This window comes from Oryctolagus cuniculus, chromosome 4 (assembly GCF_964237555.1).
Source record: "Oryctolagus cuniculus chromosome 4, mOryCun1.1, whole genome shotgun sequence".
NCBI classification, from domain to species: Eukaryota; Metazoa; Chordata; class Mammalia; order Lagomorpha; family Leporidae; genus Oryctolagus; species Oryctolagus cuniculus.
Genome location: NC_091435.1, coordinates 132,852,274 through 132,858,856, shown reverse-complemented (window position 1 = coordinate 132,858,856; position 6,583 = coordinate 132,852,274). Strand labels below are relative to the sequence as shown.

The window sequence follows — 6,583 nt, the reverse complement described above, 5'->3', positions numbered from 1 at the left end:
ATGCAACATTACAATAAACCCCAGGAGGGTTTATTCTAGGATTAATTCAACATACACAAATCACTAAATGTAATATATCACACCATCAGGATGAAAAATGAAAGTCATATGATCATCTCAAAAGATGCAGAAAAAGCATTCTATAAAATCTAACATCAATTCATGATCAAAACCCAAAGCAGATTAAAGGTAAAAATTTCATAAACAACATAAGAATGACCATATAGGACAAACCTACTCAAAACATCATACTGAGTGGGGTAAAGCAGAATGCATTTACTCTAAAATCTGGCACCAAATAAGGACATACACCCTCCCCAATTCTATCAACCAATACGTCACAGTAAGTTTTAGCCACAGCAATTAGACAGGAGAAAGAAATAAAAGGTATACAAATAGCAAGGGAGGAAGTCAAATCATCCCTGTTTACAGGTGATATGCATGGAAAATGGCATGTATGGTGATTTTGTATCTTTCAGCTTTGCTCAATTCATTTATCAGATATATTTATACAGATTATATAGAATCTATATATATGTATAGATTATATATATTATATAATATATATATAACCCTAAAGATTTTCAAAAGACTATCAGATTTGATAAATTCATTTATCAGATATATTTATACAGATTATATAGTATATATATGTATAGATTATATATATATTATGTATAATATATATATAACCCTAAAGATTTTCAAAAGACTATCAGATTTGATAAATGAATTGAGCAAAGCTGAAAGATACAAAATCACCATACATTCCATTTTTTTTTGAAGTTTAAAAAAAGTTTATTCTCTTAAATCCAATGCATTCACAGGGTGTTAACACTTCTAATGTTTATCATTTCCACCAATCGCAGCATTATCTAAGTAAACCAAAATAAGCACTTTTTTCATAGGTGTAGTCAATGATTAATAATAGCTTTTTTTTAAAGGACCTAAACTTCCCCCAAATTTCAGAACAGGTAGTATTGTTTGTTTCATTTAGTAGATGATTAAAAACAAATAGTGTATAGAAATGAATAGTTTCAAACTTTGTAAATATATTATACCATGTTATCAACCCACCAAATCAAAAGCAATTGCCAAGCTGAATAAGTTACAAAGAAATAAAAATTCTAGCCTGTAAAGAAATGTGCAGTGTTTTCAAAGCTCTTAACAGTTAGTTACCCATTAATACAGATCTCCAAAGCACAGAGCTGGAAGAGGAGTTTCACAGTAACGTAATTTTAACCTCCATTTACATTCATTAATATATTACTAAGATGGTTATGCTATGTCACAATGGTGCTTTCCAGTGTTCACAATTTACAGTTTCCATTTGTACATATGTAACTCACTAAGAGATAGTTACTACTATTCCAAACTATCCCCTAAAATGAAAAACAAAATTCCATCTTACATAGAACTCTGAACATGGTGTGACTTAAAACAGATTAATGCAACATGGTTTTTAATATTTTAGCTATTTTCTATATACCAGCATGTAAACTTGCCTATCTGAGAGCTACAACTTTATTGTCTGAGAATTATGCATTAATTTTGCTCAACCACCTTTCTTATCTTAACTCAAAAATTTCATGACTTGCATGTTCTGCCTGAGTGAATTCCAAATTGTGTGTGTGTGTGTGTGTGTGTGTGTTTTTAGGGGGAGGGAAAGAAGGTGGCAAATAGAGTGTAAACAGAAAAAAGTTCTCCTCAAATTAAGCCTTTTAAAAAAATTCTCTTCTACTACACTATTTAACACTTTGAAAAGTCAGTTATAATGCTTCTTTCATCTTTAACACTAACACAAATAAATTACTGTAGGGTCAATCTGCCCTTATCACTCTAGAACCTAAAATTCTAAATATGTGAACAGAAGAGTAAAATACTTCAACATGGAATTCTGAAATGTATAACAGTTATATTATTTGACTAGACTGGTCAAAGTAGATAGAAACATACAATTCAGTAAGTGGTTGGTTATTTTCTTTTTGGGGGTAGGCAAATAATACAGAATAACAATTTTTTTCTCATTTTAAGAGGAAAAGAAAAACCACAGAACAGTTCAAATGTCTTCAGTCCACCTGACACGTCCACTCAGATCAAAGATGAAATTTTCAATTTTAAAATAATCCCCACTCTTCCCTTGAGTATCAAACTGATTGGTAGTCACATCTCCAAGTACAATCAGAGCTTAACAACTTGTTGAAAGAAATACTAGTAAGGTCAAAAAGACAAACTAAATTTTCAAACTAAAAAATCTACTCAAGTATTACATTCAGTTTTCAAATAATTTATGAACATGACAACAGATTTGGCTTAAATCAATCTTGCACACACTCACACCCACAACAGGCACCCCAGCCACTGATCTGCTTTGCAACACAAGGCCATAGAGTCAGAGATGGCATTCTTCAAGCCAAACTTTAAATAGATTAAAAAAAGTAATTTCTAATTTTACAGAAACACGTCTTCAAAAAATATTTTATCTCACTCCCTCAACTCCTATACCGAAGGATGTACAATGTTTTTTTTTCCAAGCTAAATCTGAACCCTCAAAATTGATTCCAGGCAGAAAATCTCTGCAATTTAAAATCAAAAACAAAAATAGAAAAATTATATTTTATATGCGTATATATATCTATCTCTATATATATATTTATATTTATACTGATTGGAATCCTCCAGCATTTTAAAAATCATTTTAGAGATGAATTTTGGGATTCTACTGCTCACAACTCCAAAATCCACAATGATTTAAGGACATTCTTTCTCTTGTTTCCTTCTTGTCTCCTCCCTCCCCTCCAAAACAGTTCAAAATATCTGGCTCAAGTTTAATGGGAAGAGAGAGAAGTTTCCAAATAGTTTCTTGTTTTTTTGTCTTGTTTTTTTTTTTTTTTTTTTTTTTACTTTGGTGATCTGGGTGGCACATATTGCTCTTTACCATTACGTCGAGTCACTCCCTGAGGTATAGCCCTATGGCTAAACTGGCGTCTCTGTTCCCTGATTTTTCCAGCTGTTCCCCTGGGAATGGCATTGCGTCGGAAGCCAGAATAATCCTTACTAGCCCTCGCTTCTGGTTTTTCATGTGCTTTCTCAACAGACTTCTCAGGAGCTCCATTCTCTTCATTTTTGGTGGGAGACACCACATTGGAGCGAAGTTCCTGTAGTGGCTGCACAAGAACTGGAGATGGCTCTTTAGGGGGCTTCTGGCACACTTCAGCATAACTTAATTTTCGGGGTTCCTGTAGAGCCACAGTGACAGCTGAATTTACGTTACTGCTACAAGGTGAAGAAGTATTTGCCCTGGATGGCTTTGCAGTACTTGGGGAAGAACCTGGTATATTCGTCTGGTTGACAACATCCTTCTGAACAGTGGAGTCTTCTATTAGATCCTTTTCTTGCTGAGTTGTGCTTAACACAGGAGGCTCAGCTGTACTTGGAGGACTAGGATTCATACTAAGCTGCTGGGCAGAAGTGCAGCCTGTCTGCTCATCCTCTGCAGGCACTGGGCAACTCACTCTCAAGTCTTCATTACCCTTTTCTTTGTAGACACCTTTAACGACATCAGACATCCTATTCTCCAAAACAAGTTCACCTGACATTCTTGATGAACTTCCAGGTAAAGGAGGGAAATTTGAGGCTAGTAAGTCAAATTTAGGTGTGGGAGGCTTTGCTTCAGTGCTGGAGGAATGGGGTCTTGGGATCCTGTCGTCTTCTCGTCGTCTCCGACCTCTGAAAAGCGTTCTCCTGCCTCTACCAAAGTCCCCATTCTGTTCCACCTGCGAAGTGGGAGCCTCCTTTGGAAGGAAAGTTTGCTCCTGGTGCCCTGTTACTACAGGGGTAGGCCGTTCAGTTGGAAAGTTCCTTGAACTAGACCTGTTCAATGGTCCATCCCCCAATGACACAGAGCCATCTGTTGAGTGTTCTGAACCACTAGATGACCTAAAATGAGGCTTCACACGATTTTTTTGGAATGGTCGACCCATATTCATAGCAGCAGCATTTGTTTTAAAAGATCCTGGTGAATTAAAGCCATTCATAAAACTACCATTGGAAAGGGAGCCAGTGGCGTTTCAAAGTAAGGTGCAGGATTTGGAGACCAAGACTGAGGCACAATACTGTAGACTGAGTACTGCTTGTGAGGATTATATACAGGCTGCATAAAGACTGGTGAGGCATATTGTGCTTGAGTTTGAATGGGCTGATTATACATACTAGCATCCATTAATCGATAACCATTCTTTGCAAAAAAAGTATTGATGGCTTTTATCCTTGCCATGATTGGCTTGCCCTGAAAAGTTTTAACTTCTTCTCTTAAGTATTTAAAAGCCTGCTGTGCATCTGTGTCTGACTGGAAGGTGATATACCAGTTGCTATTGTGTGCAAATTCACAGCTTATCACTTTGGGACAGTTTCATTTTTGAACAGAGCTTTCACTTCCTCTACTGGTGTTGTTTCAGGAATCTCTCTGAGGATCACAATACAGCGCTCATGACTTGGTCTCACTTTCTCGCCCTTCTCATCAACTTGAACCATGGGAGAAGCTCTCAATACTTCAAGAATTAAATCTGGGTCTGTGGTCAGCTTTTTTATTTCTTCCATGTTGGCAACAGTCCAAATTGGGACAAATTGATCACTATCCATCTGAGATATCAAGTAAAGATCCTTGGACAAATTTTCTCGTGAGAAACAGAATTCTAATTGTTTCCTCAGACATTCTTTTAGCTCTTCTGTGGAAACTGCTGAATTGCCTTCCTCAGAAACATCATATATTTGGTAACTCAGATCTTCTGGTCCAAAAATTATTCCATCAGTGGACTCTACAATGCCTGTAGAATTTCTTGTGGTTTCACAAGATGAAGAATACATTACTTCATATTCCTTACACATATCTTCTGAAAGCTCTGTGTTTCCTTCAGGAGGGGACCCTGATGTGGCTGCTGTATCAGGCCAAGAACTTTCAGTTCCATGAGTTACAGGAGTGGCATCAGGATTTCCAGGAGGAATTTCTTGCCATACTTTGGCATTGGGATTTAAACCAGCTCCTTTAGATGTTACCTGCGATTTACTATCAGAAACAGAAATCCCATGCCACTTAACCCTATAAATGCTCCACGAAGAGCAACATGTCTCCCTCCGCTCGGCTCGATCGTTCCCGCCGCCGAGACTCCAACCGGCTCACAGGCCCCGAGCCTCAATCCCTAGGATAAGGACACTCGTCTCTCGCCCCTGCACCCGGCAGTGGACCCGGCTCCTCCCCCCTACATTCCATTTTAAAAGTGGCTTTCCAATGACAGGGGGGAAAGAGTAATGACTATAGCTGACAACTTGAACATTTGAGCATTGTGATATGTCAGATGGACTTTATATTGGTAATCATTTTTTATTTATGATTCAGGGAAATTTCATCGTTAGTTCTCAGTTATTTATTTTATTTAAGGAATAACAGTGTTACTTAAGAGGCTTAAAAGCATAATGATTTATGTATCTCAAAAGACTGGCCTCTAACCTGGCATTCTTCATAAACTTAAAATAGATTTTAAAAATAGACCTTTTTTACCAGCTTAGTCACATATTTTTTTTCTGAATTATTATGGCTACACTTATAAAGGTTTGGTAGAATTGATCCAGCTCTGGTCATTACTGAGATTGTCACCTTCAAAATATACATGGGTCGTAAGAATTTATGGGGCTCCAAAAGACCAGGCTATGATCCTGATCCTTGATGTTCACCAATTTCTTGCAACCTTGTTTTCTATTCAATGGCCTTGATACTTGCTGGGCCCTCACTGCATCTCCTAACAGGTCACGGAGATAACCTTGAGAGCTCATCATAGACAGAGAGTTTTTCCTCACTGCTCCTCAGCATCCTCTCCACAAATATGTACAACCATTCCCTCTATTTTGAGAACATTTTTCAAATATCTCATAGGAACTCAACAGAAGTCAAGCCCTCCATTCTCTCAATTGCTCTCCCTTTAACTCATCTTTTCCTCAGATGGCCTATATATGATTTAATCATTGCCTTTGAAACACAAAGCAGTTTTAACTTCCATTAAGATAAAGTGTCCAGGAAAAATTAATCAAGATTACATTTAAAGTTGGAGTGTTGGGTAAAGAGAGATAGGAGAAGATTACTTATAATTCATTAAATTTCTCATATCACCAATAATTCCACTCTTAGGCATGCACCCCAAACCTAAAATTTTAAAAATTGCTAAATTAAAACTAAGGAGAGTATCTCTGTAACTTTAAGTTAAGCAAAAATGTCTCAGGACAGAAAACTTGCAAACCATTAGAGAAAACATTAATAAGTTAGACTTCATCAGAGTTAAAAACTTCTTGGTCTTCTAGCAAGAAAATATAAACTTCTAGTCATACCATCAAGCAAATTAAATGAAAAACCCAAGGTTGTAGAAAATATTCACCGTACATTGGGCTGACAAATGACCGGTAAAAATAAAAACTCAATCATGAGAGAGTAACTCAAACAGAAAGTGGGGAAGTAACTGTATGAAAGTGGGCTTGATATCAGTCATCAGAAGACTGCAAATTAAAACCACAGTGTGGTGCTACTGCACACTCA

The 6,583-nt window shown here is 36.7% G+C and overlaps 1 pseudogene; it reads right to left on the bottom strand.

Annotated features, from left to right (window-relative positions):
* Nucleotides 1-773: 773 nt before the first annotated feature.
* Nucleotides 774-5,170, bottom strand: LOC100354703 (la-related protein 4 pseudogene; annotated as a pseudogene).
* Between the last annotated feature and the right edge of the window lie 1,413 nt (nucleotides 5,171-6,583).